A 23,202-nucleotide genomic window follows, 5' to 3' on the forward strand; every position below is an offset into this window, starting at 1 on the left:
CGTAGTCCCCAGACGATACAGGGGAATCCAATCCATTGGACCTGTCTGTCCTCAGTTACCATGTACATATAGTCCCTCATCCATCTAATATCCCAGAGACCGTATATCGAGCATGGTGCTGTCAGACCCATACGGTTTCTACTCAAGTCTTGCTCTAATCGGATTCTCTCGGAGAACTCTTTCTCTCTCAACCTGAATGACCCTGGCCAGGGATTTGTCTGAGCAAGAACACATGGGATATTCCTCTCATGACGCCGAGAGTGGATGATCCTCTGTCGACACTCAATAGCCCTTGTAAGGTCGACTACCACTCCCAATGACCAACTGTACTAGATCTGGGACAACCAAACCTATAAGTCTGGTATCAAAGAGTGGAGCGCTCATACAGGACATCCTTGGTGTCTCAAGTCTAAGGACCAGATACACCACTAGGACTACGGAATCGCTGTCTGACAATAAGGCATCATCAACCATCCAGCATTCCGTAAGCGGATCAATTAGTGAACTCATTCTCCAATGAGCACTTGTACTGTATCCCTAGTGTCCCTACACGAGCAGCTATGAGACCAACTGCATCCATCATATGGACGGGTATACAGCACACCAGTCTATCCGGTTATCACGATGTCCCCCTCGAGTAACCTATGACCGGGATTATTTAGGATATGTGTTTAAAGGTGAATGTTAGGACTCTAGCTTGGAGAGTCCTAATTGAGAGGGACATTCATGTAAAACTGTTAGGACTCTAGCTAGGAGAGTCCTAATTGAGAGGGATATTATGTTAGGACTCTAGCTAGGAGAGTCCTAATTGAGAGGGGCATTCAAGTATGAGGTGTTTTCTTATAGAAGAATTATGAGTTATAAGGGAATAGTAGTATTGACTATGAGTCCTACTAGGAGTTGGTTAGAAGTAAGAGTCTTAAGTAGGAGTCCTATTAGGAGTTAGGGTTTAGAAGTCCTATAAATAGCCATGTATTCCTTCTCTTTTCAGAAGCAATAGATGAATCTTTTTTGCAGCCTTTGAGCAGCAACTTGGAGGGAGAAACCCCTATAGAGTTCCAAGGAGGCCGATCCCCTAAAGAGATCAACCCCAAGTTTAGAATCTGCAAGGGTTCTAACACCTGGTATCAGAGCAGCGTTCTTGGCGTCTCGCTGCCCTTCCACAGCCATCCATCAACCCTCTACAACCATCCAAAGCAATTCCCACAATTGCTTAAAAGATCGTCACCGAATTCCGTCATCATCTCCACCACCACGGAACATCATTTGATCTCCCCGTGAATTGCAATAGGTTCTGGTTTCCTACCTTACTGCTGCTGCAATTTAGTTATCCTTATTCGAAAATCCAAAAAAAAAAAAAAAAATCGTTCCTATATTGCTGCATAAACTTTTCGTCACAAAGTTTTCATCTCTACGATGAAAGATACATTGCAGAATTCCAGCCGCATAGCACCATCTGTTTGATCTTGCTACTGTGCTTTTTCTATCCAAATTTCTACGAAAATTTTATGACATCTTTGAGACTTCTTAACAGTGGATTTTCCTTTAGTTTCATCAAAAAATTCTCAATATAAACTACTGATCTTTAATGTCCAATCTGCTGCACTTGAATTGCAGAATTCAAGCCGCATAGCACCATCTGTTTGATCTTGCTACTCTGCTTTTTCTATCCAAATTTCTACAAACTTTTTATAACATCTTTGACACTTCCTAACAGTGGATTTCTCATTGGTTTCATCGAAAAATTCTTAATATAAACTACTGATCTTTTATGTCCAATCTGCTGCACTTGAAAATCTATGCTGCAGAAAATTTCAGCTGCATATCGTTGCCTTAACCCATCTATTTGCAATCTTTTTTTAATGAAATTTCTTATACACTTCATAGATCATCTTGGCTTCCATCTAAGATTGATCTATTAAGAAATTCATCTCTAAAAACGATTTTATGTTGCTGTAAATTTTCATCGTAATCCGCTGAAATTTTCGACGACAATTCTGCAATTGCAACTTGCACCGATTTCCTTGCTATTATACTGCCGAAATTTTCTTGATTAAATTAGATATCCTTGCTGTCATATAAACTGTGATTTTGCTATCAATTTCCTCCTCAATTCTCTTATGTTTTTGGTGGAAATTACGTCGAGAAACCGTTGTTTCTTCGACGACAATTCTACTCTTACAAGACAGCACATACTTGCTGCAAATTCTATGGATTTCTGTCAAACCTTTGCTACCATCTACCACATATCCAAAACTTTCATCCACAACCCTAAAAACTCTGCCAAACCACACCCTCAAACTGTACCCAAAATAGCCACAAAACAAGCCTAAATCGTAGCCTACATCCACCGATCCACCAACCCATTCGACCATCACTTCTCTCAACCTATACATGCCTTTAACCTGACAACAAAAGAGAGATCATAACATCATAGATTTGGAGGCATATACTATGGCATCTAAGGAGGCAATCGATGCTAAATCTGAAGCCTTGGAGGCGCGAATGGAGGATAAGATTCGGACGCTCTTTACCAAGCTCAGATTGGGCCGACTACTAAGCCCGAAAAAATTATATCACGGAGAGAGCTTTGCCCAATCGCACCAGGCCCGAAGAGATGAGTTCCAAGGGAGGGGAGGCTCTATGATTGATCCCAATTATCCACATATAAGGGTGGACTTCCCTAGATGGGAAGAAGGAGACCCGATTGGTTGGATCTTGCACGCGGAGCGATATTTTCGGTACCATAAAACCGCGGATGCATCTATGGTGAAAATTGCAGCTATACATCTTGAAGGGGATGCTATACAGTGGTTTGACTGGTTTGAACATACTTATGGAGTCCATTCATGGCAACAATTCAAAGAAGGACTGCTGATCCGCTTAAGACCAACCGATTATGAGAATATTGACGAACAACTAGCAAAGATCCGACAAACCTCCACCATTCAGGAGTACCAAACCAGGTTTGAAAGGTTATCTAATCAAACTCTTGATTGGTCTCAAAGATAGCTATTGAGGACCTTTATTGAGGGCTTGAAGCCGGAGATCCGAGGAGAAGTTAAAGCGCGACAACCGTACACGCTTATGGCAGCCATCTCTTTTGCACGACATCAAGAGGAGCAATTGAACCATGAAGCTCGAAGGACTAGGGTCACTCCTCAACCAGTAATATTGAAGCCCTTAGCCCCCCTACTGTTGACCAAGTCCCTGCACCAAAAAGGTTGACAAGAGAAGAGCTTCAGGAGCGATCTGCGAAGGGGTTATGTTGGCATTGCGACGAGCCGTGGAGCCATGAGCATCGCTGTAGTAAAGGGAGACTTCTTATGATTGAACCGATAGAAGAAGAGGTCATTGAACATCCAAAAGAGAGCCTTGAACATGAAGAAGAAGATGCAGAAGAAGAGCCACAACCGACCGAAGTTACGGTACATACACTAGCTAGCTACTCAAACCCGCAAACGATGAAAATTGGAGGCCTTCTCAAACAACAACCAATCACTGTTCTCATCGACACGGGCAGTACCACTAACTTCCTAAATAGTAAGCTTGCTGTTCGGATATCATTACCTATCGAGAATCGCTGCAGGTTTGATGTTAAGGTCACCGACAGATGGATTTTGAATTGTGATCATAGGCGCTTGCAGGAGAAACTATTGCTGCAGGACCAAGAGATAATTGCAGATTTCGTCCTTCTCCCTCTTAACAATCATAAGGCCATGCTCAGAATTAAATTGTTGACGACATTAGGTGATATTTCTTGGAATTTTATGAAACTAATTATGAAATTTTACAGTAAGGAGAAACAGGTGACATTGCACGGGAAACGTGGGGGCGACATAACAACGATTTGCACACAACAAATGGAGAATGTTTTGCATAAAGCATGCAGCGGCTTTTTGGTACAACTTGAGCAGCAAACTAAGGGAGAGCTAACAGAATTTGAAGATCCAAATCTACTTCCTTTGCTTGCTGAATTTTCAAATATATTTGACGAACCGCGCAACCTACCTCTTACCTGTCAGCATGATCATTGTATAATGATTCTTCCAGGCAAATCTTCAGCAAATGCTCAGCCATATCAGTATCCACATCTCCAGAAGGATGAAATAGAAAGGATTATAAAAGAGATGCTCGAAATAGGAGTTATTCGGCCAAGTTGCAACCTCTACTCTTCGCCGGTGCTACTTGTACGCAAGAAGGACGGAACAAGGCGAATATGTGTTGATTACCGAGCTCTCAATGGCATAATCATCAAGGATAAATACTTTATTCCAATAGTAGATGAATTGCTAGATGAAAGGGAGCACAAATCTTTACAAAGCTGGACCTTTGATCCGGGTATCATCAAATACGAGCATGCGAAGAAGACATACGGAAAACCACCTTTTGAACACACAACAACCACGAATTTTTGCTTTCTTCAACAAAAGGTGGAATATCTTGGGCATATCATATCAGAGGAAGGTGTGGCAGTGGACCCCTACAAAATTGGAGCAATACAAAACTGGCCGACCTCGAGAAACATAAAATTGCTACATGGCTTTCTGGGTTTAACAGGCTACCACCGCAAGTTCGTGAAAAACTATGGAAAGATCAGTGCACCACTTACTTCCTTACTAGAAAAATATGTCTTCCAATGGTTGGACAGAGCCTCCGCTGCCTTCGACAAACTTAAGGCAGCCATGACGATGACGCCGGTGCTAACACTACCAGATTTGAACCGACCCTTCATTATTGAGGCCGACACATCTGGAGTCAGAATTGGAGCCATTCTCATGCAAGATGGTCGACGACTCACATATACTAGCAAGGCATTAAATCCCTCCGATCAAAATATGTCAACATATGATAAGGAGATGCTCGCCATTGTGCGCGCAGCAACGAGGTGGAGATTGTACTTGATCAGGCGATACTTTCAAATCAAGACCGACCATAAAAGCCTAAAATATCTCTTGGAGCAGAAGATATCTTCCCCCGAGCAGCAAAAATGGGTAACAAAACTTCTTGGATTTGATTTTGAAATAACTTACAAAAAGGGGAAAGAGAATGTTCTTGCAGATGCGCTTTCGCAACTACCCGAGCAAGTTGAAGTTTCGATCGTTTCACTTCCAACCAGCGACTTCCTTGAGGATATTAAGATGGAATGGCAGGAAGATTCAAATACTAGTAAGATTATAAAAAAATTGGAGGAAGCACTAAGCCCCATGGCTCATTACAATCGGGACTCAAAAGAATTATGCTATAAGGGACGCATTGTGCTTGTGACAAATTATACTTGCATCTTCAAGAGCAGATTTTGGACAAAGTTTTTGCATATGCAGGGTACTAAATTGAAAAGGAGTATGACATATCACTCACAAACCAACAGCCAGACGAAAGTTTTAAATAGGTGCTTGGAGATAGCCCAAAGCCACCCACCAAATATGACTACCCAAAGAGAACTCCAGACCCAGCCAAGTGCCATTATTGATCGACGGATCGTGACTCGACGACGACGACCCATTAAAGGAGTGCTAATAAAGTGGGCGAATCTACCAATAGAAGATGCCACTTGGGAGAACTATGACGACTTGAAGATCAAATTCACGAATCATCAGCCTCAAGGACAAGGCTGATTTGAAGAGGGCGGGTCTGTTAGGACTCTAGCTTGGAGAGTCCTAATTGAGAGGGACATTCATGTAAAACTGTTAGGACTCTAGCTAGGAGAGTCCTAATTGAGAGGGATATTATGTTAGGACTCTAGCTAGGAGAGTCCTAATTGAGAGGGGCATTCAAGTATGAGGTGTTTTCTTAGAGAAGAATTATGAGTTGTAGGGGAATAGGAGTCTTGACTATGAGTCCTACTAGGAGTTGGTTAGAAGTAAGAGTCTTAAGTAGGAGTCCTATTAGGAGTTAGGGTTTAGAAGCCCTATAAATAGCCATGTATTCCTTCTCTTTTCAGAAGCAATAGATGAATCTTTTTTGCAGCCTTTGAGCAGCAACTTGGAGGGAGGAACCCCTATAGAGTTCCAAGGAGGCCGATCCCCTAAAGAGATCAACCCCAAGTTTAGAATCTGCAAGGGTTCTAACAGTGAATTGATCTCATTATCGTGATCTCATCACGATCCGATTCCCATTGCACAAATCCAAGGACATTACAATATATATATGCATTTATGCAATAGTTATAAAGTGATATACGCCAAAATATAATAAGCAAAAAGATTCTGTATCAACTCATACGTGCCATCACTCACGTGATTGGCTTGCTGGGCACCTATGACTAGCAATCTCCCACTTGACCTAAAGCCAATCACCTATGTGTTTGATCCCCATCAGACTCCTGTGATGCTCAAAGACAATCTGAGACATCGGCTTTGTCAGTGGATCTACAATGTTATCTTCGGATGGAACTCTTTCCACTGCTACATCTCCTCGGGTCATGATCTCTCTAATAAGCTGGAACCTCCTCAGAACACTTCTGATGAGACCTGGGTTCCCTTATTTGAGTAATCGCCCCATAGTTGTCGCAATATAAGGAAGTCGACTTCTCGCTATTCAGAACGACTCCCAAATCTGTGATGAACATCTTCACCCAGACTCCCTCCTTTGCTGCATTTGATGCACCAATATACTCCGCCTCTGTGGTCGAGTCAGCAGTGGTATCTTGCTTGGAACTCTTCCAGCACACTGCTCCTCCATCAAAGGTGTACACATACCCTGAATTTGACTTGCTATCATCGACATCAGACTGAAAACTTGAGTCAGTGTAGTCTTCAACCTTAAGGCTATTACCTCCATATACTAGTAAAAGATCCTTAGTATTTCTCAAGTACTTAAGGATACACTTTACTGCTTTCCAGTGCTCCAAGCCTGGATCCGCCTGATACCTGCTCGTGACACTCAGAGCATGCGCTATATCAGGCCTAGTACATAGCATGGCATACATGATAGACCCTATTGCTGAGGCATAAGGTATCATATCCATGTTCGCCCTTTCTTCTGGAGTCTTTGGGGACATACTCGTAGAAAGCGATATCCCATGTCTCATCGGTATGAGACCTCTCTTGGAATTTTCCATGCCAAACCTTTTGATAATGGTTTCTATGTACCTGGACTGGGACAAGCCAAGCATCCTCTTGGATCTATCTCTATAGATTCTAATCCCCAAGATATAAGATGCTTCCCCTAAGTCCTTCATGGAGAAGTGTCTAGATAACCAAGCCTTTACTTTGGATAGCATTCCTATGTCATTCCCAATGATGAGGATGTCATCCACATATAACACCAAAAAGGTGATAGCGCTCCCACTTACCTTTCTGTATACACAAGGCTCATCTTCGTTCTTAACGAAGTCATAAGATCTGATTGCCTCATCAAATCTTATGTTCCAACTTCGGGAAGCTTGCTTTAGTCCATAAATGGATCTAAGCAACCTACACACCTTATCTGGGTAGTTCTTGGACACGAATCCCTCAGGTTTCATCATATACACCTCCTCCTCGAGGTTCCCGTTGAGGAATGCGGTTTTCACATCCATCTGCCAGATCTCATAATCATAGTGTGCTGCAATAGCCAAATGAATTCTGATGGATTTTAGCATTGCTACGGGTGAGAAAGTTTCGTCATAGTCAACACTTTGCCTTTGACGATACCCCTTAGCCACTAGCCTTGCTTTATAGGTATCTACCTTTCCATCTTCTCTGGTCTTTTTCTTAAAGATCCACTTGCAATCGAAAGGTACAATACCTTCGGGCGCATCAACTAGGTTCCAAACCTTATTGGAGTACATAGAATCCATCTCAGAATTCATGGCTTCTTTCCACTTCCCGGAGTCTATACTCATAATAGCCTCCTCGTAGGTCTGAGGATCAATATCCTCTACATCCTCTGCTCTAATATGTCCCACATATCTCTCAGGAGGATGAGATACTCTATCAAACCTCCGTAAAGTTGATACTTGTGTATTAGGTACCTGAACAGACTCGGGCTGTAGAGTGGTGCTTGAGCTTGGTTCTCCAACCTCGCTCAATTCTATCATTCTCCCACTGTCTCCATCAAGAATGTGTTCCTTCTCAAGGAACACTGCTCTCTTAGCTACAAAGACCTTTTGGTCCTCGAGATGATAGAAATAATACCCACAAGTTTCCTTGGGGTATCCCACAAATTTGCATCGCTCTGTCCTTGATTCTAACTTATCGGGGTTGTGTCTTCTAACATGGGCAGGGCAGCCCCAAATCTTAACAACCTTAAGATCAGGCTTCTTCCCTTTCCATATCTCATATGGTGTAGACACTACCGACTTAGTTGGAACTTTGTTCAGAAGGTAAGCTGCGGTTTCTAGGGCATATCCCCAGAATGAGATGGGTAGGTCAGCGAAACTCATCATGGACCGTACCATATCTAATAATGTATGATTTCTCCTTTCAGAGACACCATTGAGCTGAGGTGTATAAGGAGGTGTCCATTGGGATAATATCCCATGGTCCTTGAGGAACTGAGTAAACTATGTACTTAAGTATTCACCTCCTCGATCTGATCGAAGAGTTTTGATACTCTTTCCAGTCTGGTTCTCCACCTCATTCTTATACTCTCTGAATTTCTCAAAGGCCTCAGACTTGTACTTCATTAAGTACACATATCCATATCTTAAGAAATCATCAGTAAATGTAATGAAGTAGGAGTAACCTCCAATGGCATGAGTTGACATGGGTCCACATACATCACTATGTATGAGTTCCAACAACTCATTGGCTCTCTCTCCAGTTCTACTAAATGGAGATTTGGTTAGTTTTCCACGAATGCAAGGCTCACAAGTTGCATATGACACATAGTCGAATGGATCTAGATATCCATCATTTAGTATCCTTCTTTCATGGATGTGACCAAGCCTACAATGCCACAGGTATGCACTGTTCAACTCATCTAGTTTCCTTTTGGACACATTTACATTCATGATATGTGGAGTGGTGTCTAACATAAATAAACCATTATGCAATGTTCCTTTCGTGATGATCTTATCATCTAATAATATCGAACAACCATTATTCTCAAAAATAAATTTATATCCACTAACTGTTAAACATGAAATGGAGATAATATTTTTTTTTTTTGTAAGTAAAAGTAAATTGATTATGTGTAAAGTTTCTACAAATAGCTTTATCTATACAAGTCATAGACAAAGCCAAGTAACTCATAGAGTGCGAATGCGATAGTTATGACTACACATTCTGTAGACTATAACTCCTAATTATAATCAATATAGAAAATATTTATCCAGATATATCAAAACTACCTGTGGGTACCTAATTTGGCATCATTCCCAAGATCTTTAGCTAATAGCAAAATTAAATTTGATAAAAATATCTTTTTCTCTTTTTGTAAAGTGCTCCGTTTTGAGATCTTGCTCCATATAAGATCTTGAGTCTCTAATAATCTCTTTCAATAACTGAGCATTGTTTATGTGTTGGCATTCAAATATTCTGTTACATCTCTCCTTCCACATCCACCAAATAGCGCATCTGAAAGTAACCTTTGCCAGTTGTGTTAGAGGCCCTTTTCTTGAGAAACATTGCATGAGGTCGCTTAGTTCTTGGTGCAAGTTTGGTTGCGGCAGTCTATTGAGTTCAAATCGCTGGAGAATCTCCTTCCATATCCATTTTGTATAATCACAAGCAAAATAGAGGTGGTCAACAGTTTCTTCTTGTTGCATACAAAGGGAGCATCGGTTAACATGATAGATACCTCTTCTTTTCATATTATCTATTGTCGGTAGTTTATTGAGAAGAGCCTGCCATGTACATAAGGAATGTCTTTGTGATCCCGGTCGATCCCATGTCTAACTGCTTGGGACCCACTTGTTATTTCTTTGCCTAATTTGATTCCATGCGGATGTGGCACTAAATTTGCCATTGTCATGAGGCCAAATAAGTATATTTGAAGAGTTGTTCCTGATTGGAATAGCTATAATAGTCGGCCAAAGTGATAACATTTCGGGAGAAATAGGATTTGGGAGACATCAAGCACCGTTAGCAATGAACTCAGAAACCTTCCAATCTTTGGGAGCCCCAAGATCTTTTCGTATTCTGTCACCATATAATTGAAATATACTCTTCCCATTTACCCAAGGATCAAACCACATATTTGTACTAGTACCAGAAGAGATTGCATAGGAAATGTATTTGATTAGTCAATTCCTTGCCTTTAAAATTCCTTTCCAAGCTGCAGAGTGGTATGTTCTTGTTGAAATTTCCCAGATTGATTCCTTTGAAAGATACCTAGCAGAAACCCAATGTGACCATAAGGAACATTTGTTTTGCAAAAGATCCCACAATTGCTGTACCAGACAAGCTTGATTCCAATCTCTAGTATTTCTCAAGTTTAGCCCCCTTTCATCTTTCGGTTTGCAAATGCTATCCCAATTTACCATATGCATTGCCTTATCATTTGTGCCATTCCAGAAGAAGTTCATTAATAAGCGTTCAATATCATGGAGAAGTCCAGCAGGCAGAAGAAATGCATTACACCAATATATAGAGTGGGAGTGCAATACCGAACGGATGAGTTCGAGTCGTCCTGCTTTTGATATAAACCTATTTTTCCAAGAAGAAATTCTATTCTTTATTTTTTGCAAGATAGGCTGACAATGGGTTTTGTGAATGCTTGTGGATATGAGCGGGAGACCCAAATAAGGAACTGGCAATCTTCCCTCACTAACCCCCAAAGTTTGCACAATAAAGAACTTATCCTCAACGTAAGGGCTTATATATACTTTACTTTTCGCATGATTTAACTGAAGTCCAGAAACCATACCAAAGTCATTCATAATAGTAGCCAAGTTCTTTACTGAAGTTTGTTCATTTTGGAGAAAGATAAGTAAGTCATCTGCAAATGTTATATGTGATATATGAACAGAACCAACAATGGGTACCTTAATGCTGCCATTTAAGACTGCGTGTTCTAACATACAGCTAAGTCCTTCCATCGCAATAGTAAAAAGATACGGAGATAGTGGATCACCTTGTCGGATGCCATTCGTGCTCCCAAAAAAACCAATAGGTGAGCCATTAAAGAGTATCGAAAACTTTGGAGTTTCCAGGCAAGATTGAATCCAATTAACCCATTGCTGTGGGAAGTTCATATCGAGGAGCATCTTATAGATAAATTTCCTATTAACTGAATCAAAGGCTTTCCGTAAATCAGCTTTAAAACAGATTTTTGTCCCTCTTGCTTTTGAATGCAAATCTTTGACCAAGTCATTAGCAAGCAAAATGTTATGATGTATACTTCTCCCTTTGATGAAAGCAGCTTGATTTGGGCTAATAATCTTGTGTATTACCTTTTGCATTCTATTTGCCAATACTTTGGAGATGATCTTGTAAACAAAGTTGTATAATGATATGGGTCGATAGTTCTCTAGTGAATCAGCCCCTACATTCTTCGGAATTAAAGAAATAAAAGTGCAATTCATCTCTCTAAGAATATGACCTGAAGAGAAGAAATGTTGGCAAGCCTTGATCACATCATTTCGAATAATAGACCAAGCAGTTTGGTAAAATTCAGTTGGAAATCTATCTGGACCTGGGCTTTTGTGCTTTGGTGACTTAAAGACAACACATACAATTTCGTCATCTGTAATTGGGGCATTGAGGATTGAAATAGCTTCCGAATCAAGTTTTCTAGTCGGCTCCACATGAATGTTATTAGGTTTCCCAGCTTGATTGAGTAAGGAATAAAAAAATTGCTCTGTGTGTGCTTTAACCTCATCTAAATTCTCAATAAGATTATCATCTTTGTCTCTGCATTTGCTGATACGGTTAACAGCCCTTCGAGTAGCAATTGAAGCATAGAAAAAATTTAGTATTGGAATCCCCTAGTGTAAGCCAATTCTGTCGAGACTTCTACTTTGCAAAACTTTCCTCCTGTTTTAAGGCTTGCATGAAGTTATTTATGGCTTCTGTCTCTTTGTAGATAATATTTTCATCATTTGGCTGAAGTTGCAGCTCATGTTGCAATGACATTAGTTCATTTCTGCAAAATTGAACTCTGGCGTTAATATTGCCAAAGGTATTTGTATTCCAGTCCTTTAGTGCTGCTTTACAGGCTTTGAGCTTTTGACATAAGATGTAAGGGGGGGATCCATGCACATTAACATTCCAAGCAGATCTGATAATATCAAGAAATTGAGGATGAGTACTCCACATGTTAAAGAATCTAAACGGGTTCTTGCCTCTTGGTGTCGATTTTTCTGCGTGTATATACATTAAAGAATGGTCAGAAAACAAAAGAGCCTTGTCATCAAATCAGCCTTGTCCTCAAGGTTGAGATTCCATGAACTCAGGGAACCGGGTCTTCAGCTCCTCATATGGTTCCCATGTGGCGTCTTCAAGTGGTAGATTATTCCAGTGCACTAGTACTTCAGTAGAGGGATGTCGGCGACGCATCACGATCCTGCGATCGAGGATGGCCTGTGGTTGGGCTTGAATAACTCCATCCTCAGTTGTGTTGGGCAGTTGGATCTGGGGTGACTCGTGTTCTCCCAACTTGGGCTTTAGGCATGATACGTGGAAGACAGGGTGAATTTTGGCATCCTCAAGTAATTTAAGTCTGTATGCCACGGCTCCAATACGCTATGTGATCTGATAGGGCCCATAAAAACATGGGGATAGCTTCATGGAGGCTCGAGTGTTGATAGAGAGTTGTTTGTATGGTTGTAGGCGAAGATAAACCCAATCTCCCACTGAAAATTCTCTTTCACTTCGTCGTGTGTCGGCTTGCTGCTTCATTCTGGCTTGAGCGGTAGAGAGATTATCTTTTAATAGTTGTAAGAGTTTATCCCTATCAATCAATTCTTGGTCAACCTGATCTACCTTGGCCGAGCCAATTACATACTTTGGAATCACAGGTGCCGGTCGACCATACAATGCTTCATAAGGGGCACATTTTGTAGATGAATGATATGTAGTATTATACCACCATTCGGCCCAGGGAAGCCATTTCGCCCACTCTTTTGGTCGGTCGCTAGCGAAACACCGGAGGTACGTCTCTAAGCACCTATTTACCACCTCTGTTTGGCCGTCAGTTTGTGGATGATATGCTGTGCTCATCTTGAGTTTGGTGCCTTGTAACTGAAATAACTCGGTCCAAAATTTACTAGTGAAGATCCTGTCACGATCACTTACGATGGACCTTGGCATCCCATGCAGTTTAACAATATTTTCTATGAAAATCTGGGCAATACTAGCAGCAGTGTAGGGATTTCTCACAGCACAAAAATGAGCATATTTCGTAAGTCGATCAACCACCACGAGAATCGTGCTTTTACCTTTGGAAGATGGCAGCCCTTCAATGAAGTCCATGGAGATGTCAGTCCACACTGAGTCTGGTATGGGTAGTGGTTGTAGCTTCCCTGGATTTGCCACAGTTTCACCCTTGTTCTGTTGACATATATCACATTGTGCCACATATTCAGCAATAATTTTTTTCATCCCTCTCCAATAAAAATTTTGCTTCACTCTTTTGTAGGTTCTTTGGAATCCAGAGTGCCCTGCTAAAGGTATAGAGTGCATTTCATGCAAGATGATTGCGATGCAAGGGGAGTCAGGTATAAGCACAATGCGACCTTTGTAGCGTAAATCCCTCGAATCCCAGGTGTAGTGGGCTATTGCACTTGGATCCTCCTCCAATTTTTTTATGATCTTGTTGATCTCTGGATCCTTTTTCCATTCTTCCCTAATGTCCTCGAGGAGACTGGTGGTAGGAAGGGAGATGGCTGAAACCTTAGCTTGTTCAAGTAGCCGTGAGAGTGCATCTGCAACAATGTTTTCTTTCCCCTTTTTGTAAATAATTTCATAATCAAATCCAAGAAGTTTGGTTACCCATTTTTGCTACTCATGGGATGATATCTTTTGCTCCAAAAAGTACTTGAGGCTTTTATGGTCAGTTTTAATTTGAAATCGTCGGCCGATCAGGTAAGGTCTCCACCTCGTTACTGCGTGTACAATGGCAAGCATCTCCTTATCATATACTGACATGTTTTGATGGGAGGGAGATAATGCCTTGCTAGTGTATGCGAGTGGTCGACCATTTTGCATGAGAATGGCTCCAATTCCGACTATAGATGCGTCGGCCTCAATGATGAAGGGTCTATTGAAATCTGGTAGCGCAAGCACCGGCGTCGTTGTCATGGCTGCTTTAAGTTTGTCGAAGGCAGCAGAGGCTTTGTCCGACCATTGGAAAGCATCTTTTTTCAGTAAAGAAGTGAGTGGTGCACTGATCTTCCCATAGTCCTTAACAAATTTTCGGTAGTAGCCCGTTAGTCCAAGGAACCCCCGCAGTAATTTCACATTTATAGGTTTCGGCCAGCCTTGCATTGCCTCAATTTTTGTTGGGTCTACCGCCACTCCTTCTTCTGATATTATATACCCAAGGTACTCTACTTTTTGCTGGAGAAAGCTGCACTTTGGTTGCTTAACAAAAAGAGTATTCTCCCGAAGGATCGTCAAAACAATCCGTAAATGCTGAAAGTGAGTCTCAAGAGAAGGGCTGTAAACGAGAATATCATCGAAAAATACCAGCACAAATTTACGAAGAAAGCTCCGAAATATATCATTCATGAGACTTTGAAATGTTGAAGGAGCATTAGTGAGTCCAAAAGGCATTACCAAGAATTCATAATGGCCATCATGTGTGCGAAATGCAGTTTTTGGAATGTCATCGTCACATACCCGAATTTGGTGGTAACCGGATCTGAGGTCCAACTTCGTGAAGACTCGAGCTCCTTTCAATTCATCAAGAAGTTCATCCACCACTGGTATTGGGTATTTGTCCTTGACGGTGATGCAATTTAAAGCTCGGTAGTCAATGCACATCCGCCAAGTTCCGTCCTTCTTGCGTACAAGTAGCACCGGTAAGGAATAGGGGCTGCAACTTGGTCGAATCACACCTGTTTCAAGCATCTCCTTTACGATCTTTTCAATTTCATCTTTCTGTAGGTGAGGATATCGGTATGGTCGAGTGTTCGCTGGTGTTAGGATCGAGAGCACTAAGAGGGGGGGGGTGAATTAGTGCAGCGGAAATCGTATAATAAATTTAAAACCAAAAGCTGCGTTTGTTCAAAAACTATTATGATGCAAAAGCAAATTCTCAGTTTGTATCTAAGTGCAGTTTGCGTCTAAGCGCAGATTGCGTCTAAGCGCAGTTTTGCGTCTAAGCGCAGATTGCGTCTAAGCGCAGTTTTGCGTCTAAATGCAGATTTACGTCTAAACGCAGATTTTACGTCTAAACGCAGTTTTACGTCTAAACGTAGTTTTACGTCTAAGCGCAGATTGCGTCTAAGCGCAGTTTTGCGTCTAAATGCAGATTTACGTCTAAACGCAGATTTTACGTCTAAACGCAGTTTTACGTCTAAACGTAGTTTTACGTCTAAACGCAGATTTACGTCTAAACGCAGTATTACGTCTAAACGCAGTTTTACGTCTAAACGCAGTTTTACGTCTAAACGCAGTTTTACGTCTAAACGTAGATTTACGTCTAAACGCAGTTAGACGCAGATTTACGTCTAAACTTTGAAACTTGTTTGTATACTCGCAGAAGGCAGTATGCAGATGAAACCAAGACATAAACGTGAACTGAAATCTGATGATTGAGCGAAGAAAGCCGATTTACGTCTGAATGCAGTTTTACGTCTAAATGTTGAAACTCGTTTGTAAGATCGTAGAGGACAGATTGCAGTTATTAATAGGATTAAAATGTAAGCGTAAACTGCAAGGAAGCTCGTTCGTAAAAGCACGGAAAACAGATTTGCAGAATCAAACGTAAACGTAAACTGTAATGTATGAAAATACGAGTTTACGTCTGAATGCAGATTTGGAAGAACAGCACTTAGAACTTGTTCGTGAAAGCGCAGAGAGCAGTAGTGATGAGGGAGGTTTGCAGTAATGATAAAGTGCTCGAAAATAAACGCAAACCAGAGATTTAGAGTGGTTCGGTCAGCCTTGACCTACTCCACTTTTGGCTTCCTCCACCGATGAGGTTGCCGACGTCAACTAGCTACCTTCCTTCAATGGGCGAAGGCCAAACTTCCCTCTTACAGTTTCTCTCCTTTTGACAGGCTTAGGAGACAACCTTTACAGACCTTTCTCTCCTCACTTTACAGTTGAAAACTTGAAGAACAGAAGGAGGAGACTCAAGGGCTTTACAACACTTTTGAGCTCTTTAGAATCACAGAAAAGATCACAATTTCGGTATAGGTCTGTGTCTTTTCAGTGCTGAATGGGTGGGGTATTTATAGGCCCCAACCCAATTCAAAATTCGAGCTCAAAACGATCAAATCGATCAAATCCCAGAATTCTGGGATCAGGCGGTTGCACCTCTCGACTGGAGAGGTGGCACCGCCTGGCAGAGCTCGAAGACTGAGCTCTGCCGATTGCTTCTTCTCTGCCAGAGCTCGAAGACTGAGCTCAATGGTTGCATCACCTGGCAGAGCTCGAAGACTGAGCTTGGTGGTTGCATCACCTGGCAGAGCTCGAAATCTGAGCTCGGTGGTTGCATCACTTGGCAGAGCTCCAAACTAAGCTCAAGCTGATGCACCATTCTGCCATAGCTCGAAGACTGAGCTTGGTGAATGCATCACCTGGCAAAGCTCGAGACTGAGCTCAGGCTGATGCACCACTCTGCCAAAGCTCGAAGACTGAGCTTGGTGGTTGCATCGCCTGGCAGAGCTCGGAACTTGAGCTCTGGCGGTGCAACCTCTTGGCTGGAGCGGTTGCACCTCCCAGCCTTGCAACCCTGGCGGTTGCACCTCCTGGCTGGGGCGGTTGCACCTCCCAGCCCCACAGCCCAGGCGGTTGCACCTCCTGGCTGGGGCGGTTGCACCTCTCAGCCCCACAGCCCAGGCGGTTGCACCTCCTGGCTGGGGCGGTTGCACCTCTCAACCCCACAGCCCAGGCGGTTGCACCTCCTGGCTGGGGCGGTTGCACCTCCTGGTGCAATCAGGGTCCGAATGGTTCACTCCATTCGACCCACTTTGAATCTTTTCAGGGGCCCAATTGCCCCAAGATTAAGCTAATGGGATCACCTCCCATTTTCATGCTTAATCATCGTGCTAACTACGATTATCTCTTAGACAACTTCTGCAGCTTGCTCCGATGCGTCAATCGCTTCTTCCGGCGAGTTTCCGGCCAACTTCCGTCGATCAACCGATAACCCTCGGTGATCCTTCTGCGGACATCCGGCATACTCCTGGACTTTGCGACGATCCACTTGGCGAGTTCCGACGACCTTCGCTTGGCAAGCTTCTGGACTTCTCGGATCTGTTCTCTCTGAACCTCCGACGACCGTCCGAACTTCCGTCGAACTCTCGAACTCCCAACGTGATCATGATCTTGACTCCGGCGCAACTCCTGCTGCTTGTCTTAGTCTCATCGTAGTTAATCCTGCACACTTATCTCAACACATAGATTAGATAACAAATGACAATTGACTTCATCATCAAAATCCGAGATTCAACAATCTCCCCCTTTTTGATGATGACAATCAATTGATAAAGGAGTTATCCTTAACTCCCCCTATCTATATGCCATAGTTGAGATAAGTCAACCTTGAATTCAAGACCTAAGAATTCAAGTGACGCATTGATAAGTTAGATCAGTTAAACTTATCAATGCTCCCATCATGATGCCTATCATGATGTATCTCTTCAAGAATTATGTCAAGGCATGACATACATCAACAAGTTTGTATGATAGTGTTTGTAACTAATCATCATGTAATCATATAAAGCTACGAAGGACTTTTTACATGATGCTTACATTTGAGATTTTCTAGCAAGTTTGCATTTTCTATAGAATATCAAATCAAGATATGATGCAAACTATTGCACATGTTCACATATCTCTTGGTGATGCAAGGATGGCATAACATTGTTTATGGCATCACTCAAGTATTTGTAACTATGACATAGATATGATTATGGCAGTTCAGCTATGACATAGTGTTTATCAATTCATATTTTTCTCCCCCTTTGTCATCAACAAAAAGCATGATAGCATGATCAAGCATATAAAGGAAGTCATGACACATATATCTCTTTATTGTTTTTGCTTGACGGAGGAAAGTCATTTTCCAAGGAGTTTTCATAAGAGTGTACGGGAACATCCCATTTTTAGCATACAACCCGAAAAATGAACTTCTTACATGCATTTGGTTAAAAATATTTGTCACATAATTTGCAACATGTTATTTGATCAAGCGTTTGTCAAGGCATGTAATAGTAATAACATCCGAAAAATAATTTTAACTAGTTTAAGTATTTGGACACATCAACATACCTAATTCTCTTCTTATGTAATCAAATTGTTCTTCACATAGGGGTTTTGTGAAGATATCAGCCAGTTGATGTTTGGTATCAATAAACTCTATGGTCACGTCATGATTAGTGACATGATCACGTATAAAGTGATGTCTAATATCAATGTGTTTTGTTCTTGAGTGTTGTATAGGATTTTTAGTTAAGCATATTGCACTCGTGTTATCACATTTAATGGGAATATCTTTAAGATTCACTTTGTAATCTTCTAAAGTGTTTTTCATCCATACAACTTGTGCACAGCATGCACTTGCTGCAATGTATTCAGCTTCGGTTGTTGATAGGGCAACCGAGTTTTGTTTCTTAGATGACCAGGATACAAGGGCATGTCCTAAAAATTGACATGATCCTGATGTGCTTTTTCTGTCTAGTTTACAGCCAGCAAAGTCCGCATCAGCATAGGCTGTTAATTCAAAATTTTCTGTTTTTGGGTACCATAATCCTAGATTGGTAGTTCCATTAAGATATCTGAGTATTCTTTTGACAGCTTTGAGATGAGATATCTTAGGGTCTGATTGAAATCTAGCACAAAGTCCTACACTGAACATAATGTCTGGTCTGGTGGCAGTGAGGTAAAGTAAACTTCCTATCATACCCCTATAGGTTTTTTGATCGAAGCTTTCTCCATTCTCATCAATTTCTAACTTAGTGGAGGTGCTCATAGGAGTGTCAATGGCTTTTGAATTATTCATTTTGAACTTCTTTAGCAAACTTACAGCATATTTGGTTTGACTAATAAAGATGCCATTGCTTAGTTGTTTGATTTGTAGGCCTAAGAAGAATGTTAACTCTCCCATTAGACTCATTTCGAATTCATGACTCATAGTTTTCGAAAAGGATTCACAAAGAGATTCATTTGTAGAACCAAAGATAATGTCATCAACATAAATCTGAACAATGAGAAAATCATTTTCAAAATTCTTGATAAACAATGTAGTATCAACCTTGCCTTTTACGAAATTATTTTCAATGAGAAAAGAGCTAAGTCTCTCATACCAAGCCCTTGGGGCTTGCTTTAAACCATAGAGAGCTTTAGTTAATCTAAACACATGATTAGGGTAGCCATTATTTTCAAATCCAGGAGGTTGTTCAATATAAACTTCTTCGGAAATGAAACCATTTAGAAAAGCGCTTTTAACATCCATTTGAAATAACTTAAAATTATTGCAACTAGCATAGGCAAGGAGCATCCTTATGGCTTCCAATCGAGCCACAGGTGCGAAGGTTTCTTCGTAATCGATACCTTCTTCTTGGTTGAAACCTTTGGCCACTAATCTAGCCTTGTTTCTAACCACGATACCATTTTCATCTTGCTTGTTTCTAAAGACCCATTTAGTACCAATTACTAAATGGTCATTTGGCCTAGGAACAAGCGTCCACACCTCATTTCTCTCAAATTGATTTAATTCATCTTGCATTGCGATAATCCATGAATCATCTTTCATGGCTTCATCAACACATTTGGGTTCAATTTGGGAGAGAAAAGCGGCGTTGGCACAAAAGTTTTTAAAAGAAGATCGTGTTTGAACCCCTTTTGATGTGTCTCCTAGGATTAGCTCCTTAGGATGAGCATCTATATACTTCCAATCCTTGGGTAAGGATGTTTTGGAAGTGGATGCAACCAAGTTGCTAGTTGGAGACGGGGTTTCGTTTAAATTCAAGGAATCAAAATTAATATCATCATCAAGATCATTTTTCTTAATTTCTGAAATCTCATTGAAAACGACATGGATGGATTCTTCAATAATTAAGGTTCTTTTATTGAAGATGCGAAAAGCTTTAGAAACCGAAGAATAACCAAGAAAAATTCCTTCATCAGATTTAGCATCGAATTTTCCTAAGTTATCCTTTTCATTCAAGATAAAACACTTACACCCAAAGACTTTAAAATATGAGACATTGGGTTTTTTGTTATTCCATAACTCATAAGGAGTTTTGGTGAGTAAGGGTCTTACTAGGACTCTATTTAAAATATAACATGCAGTGCTTACAGCTTCGGCCCAAAAATATTTGGGTAGGCTATGTTCATTCAACATGGTTCTAGCCATTTCTTGCAAATTTCGATTTTTTCTTTCTACTACCCCATTTTGTTGAGGATTTCTTGGAGTAGAGAAGTTATGGTTGTATCCGTTGAGTTCACAGAATTCTTGGAAGTCATGGTTTTGAAATTCTCCACCGTGATCACTTCTAATTGACGAAATCATAGATTCCTTCTCATTTTGAACAAGTTTACAAAACTTGGTAAAATGTCTAAAGCATTCATTTTTTTGTTTTAAGAAGTAGGTCCATGTATATCTGCTGTAGTCATCAATAATGACAAAGGCGTATTTGCTACCTCCTAGACTCGATGTAGAGATTGGTCCGAACAAGTCCATATGGATCAATTGTAAGGGCCTAGAGGTGCTTATTTGATTCTTAGCTTTGAAGCTACCCCTAATTTGCTTACCTAATTGGCAAGCATCACATACATTATCTTTGATGAACTTGATATGAGGAATTCCTCTTACAAGTTCTCTAGATGATACTTGATTGATTAGTTTCATGCTAGCATGACCTAATCTTCTATGCCATAGCCAAGCATCCTCATTCATAACGGCAAAGCACATTTCATCACATAAGTCATTGATGTCAATAGTGTATACGTTGTTTTGTTTTAATGCAATCATAGATATATTTTTGTGTGGTTTTTCAATGATGCAGGCATTAGATTCAAATCTTATAATATATCCTTTATCACATAATTGACTAATGCTCAAGAGGTTATGTTTTAAACCATCAACTAGTAAAACATCTTCAATGGATTTGTTACCAATGGTTCCTTTGCCAATGATTTTACCCTTGTTGTTGTCTCCGAAGGTGACATATCCTTCGTCTATGCTAGAGAGCTTAGAGAATTGAGATGGATCTCCGGTCATATGCCTTGAGCATCCACTATCAAGGTACCATTTCTTGCTCCTAGCTTGCAATTGTTTAGTTTTCTACAAGAAAGGATGACGTTTAGGTACCCATTTGCTTTTGGGTGCCTCATAAATAGATCTACATTTTCTATCATGTTGCATAGAGTTTATCATGGTTCCTTTAGGAACCCAAATTAATTTGTTTGGACTTATTTTCTTGAATGGACAACAATGTGTCTTGTGTCCAGATTTGCAACAAAAGTTGCACTTGGTTTGGTGTTGAACGTGTAAGATGGGGCCTTTTACAAAGGTAGTTGGATTTCGGTGAGGACTCCTCACAAATCCAATCCCACTTCTTTTGGGAGCATGACCCTTGTTTGTAAGGATCATGTTTAATGACTTGCTACCAACCTCGAATTTCTTCAAGGTGTCCTTAAGCAGCAAGTTTTCTTTTTGTATAGTTTCTAAATCATGACATTTGATACATGAGTTTAAACTATCATGATGTTCGACTTTTAACTTATCAAACTCACAAGTAAGATTATCATGTACCCTTTTTAGCAACTTGTATTTTCTATTTATAACTTTGCATTCATCAAATAAATCATGGAAGGCATTTAATAATTCATCGAAAGATAAATCAGCATCTAATAAATCTGTTACCTCCCCTTCGATGGCCATAAAGGCGTAATGAGCAACTTGCTCGGTGTTGGATTCTTCTTCCTCGGATGCGCTCGAATCATCCCATGTTGCTTGGAGCGCCTTCTTCTTTGTTGTTCTTTTCTTGACTTGGGGACAATCACTTTTGTAATGTCCCGGCTTTTTACATTCATAGCAGATCACTTGGTCCTTCTTAGGTTCAAGTTTATTTTTCATATCGTTTTTAAACTTGTTTCTTTTGAAGAATTTTTTAAACTTTCTTGTCAACAGTGCCAAGTCATCGTCACAATCCTCATCACTTGAGTTTTCTCTCAAGTGGCATTCAGAAGTTTTAAGTGCCATATCCTTCCTGTTCTTTGGAAGGATGTCTTCTTGCTCTTCATGAGCTTTGCAGGTCATTTCGTAGGTCATTAATGACCCGATTAGTTCTTCAAGAGGGAAATTTTGTAGATCTTTTGCCTCTTGAATGGCGGTGACTTTAGGATCCCAACTCTTAGGAAGGGATCTTAGTATCTTATTAACAAGCTCAAAATCCGAAAAGCTCTTTCCGAGACCTTTTAAACCGTTGACGACATCCGTGAAACGGGTAAACATGTCGCCAATGGTTTCACTCGGTTTCATTCGAAAAAGTTCGAAAGAATGCAGCAACAGATTGATTTTTGACTCTTTCACTCTACTTGTGCCCTCGTGGGTCACTTCAAGTGTGTGCCAAATATCAAAAGCAGTTTCGCAAGTTGAAACACGATTAAATTCGTTTTTATCTAGTGCGCAAAATAAGGCATTCATAGCCTTTGCATTAAGAGCGAAAGCCTTCTTTTCCAAATCGTTCCAATCGATCATTGGAAGAGAAGATTTTGAAAATCCATTTTCAACAAGATTCCATAGTTCAAAATCCATAGAAATAAGAAAGATCCTCATTCGGGTCTTCCAGTAAGTGTAGTCCGTTCCACTGAACATGGGTGGACGTGTAATCGAATGCCCCTCTTGGTTTCCGGCGTATGCCATCTCTCTTGGGTTTTAATCCTTTAGAGAGTTAACCGAGCTCTGATACCAATTGTTAGGATCGAGAGCACTAAGAGGGGGGGGGTGAATTAGTGCAGCGGAAATCGTATAATAAATTTAAAACCAAAAGCTGCGTTTGTTCAAAAACTATTATGATGCAAAAGCAAATTCTCAGTTTGTATCTAAGTGCAGTTTGCGTCTAAGCGCAGATTGCGTCTAAGCGCAGTTTTGCGTCTAAGCGCAGATTGCGTCTAAGCGCAGTTTTGCGTCTAAATGCAGATTTACGTCTAAACG

The sequence above is a fragment of the Musa acuminata genome, chromosome BXJ1-5 (genome assembly GCF_036884655.1).
Source record: "Musa acuminata AAA Group cultivar baxijiao chromosome BXJ1-5, Cavendish_Baxijiao_AAA, whole genome shotgun sequence".
Taxonomy (NCBI): domain Eukaryota; kingdom Viridiplantae; phylum Streptophyta; class Magnoliopsida; order Zingiberales; family Musaceae; genus Musa; species Musa acuminata.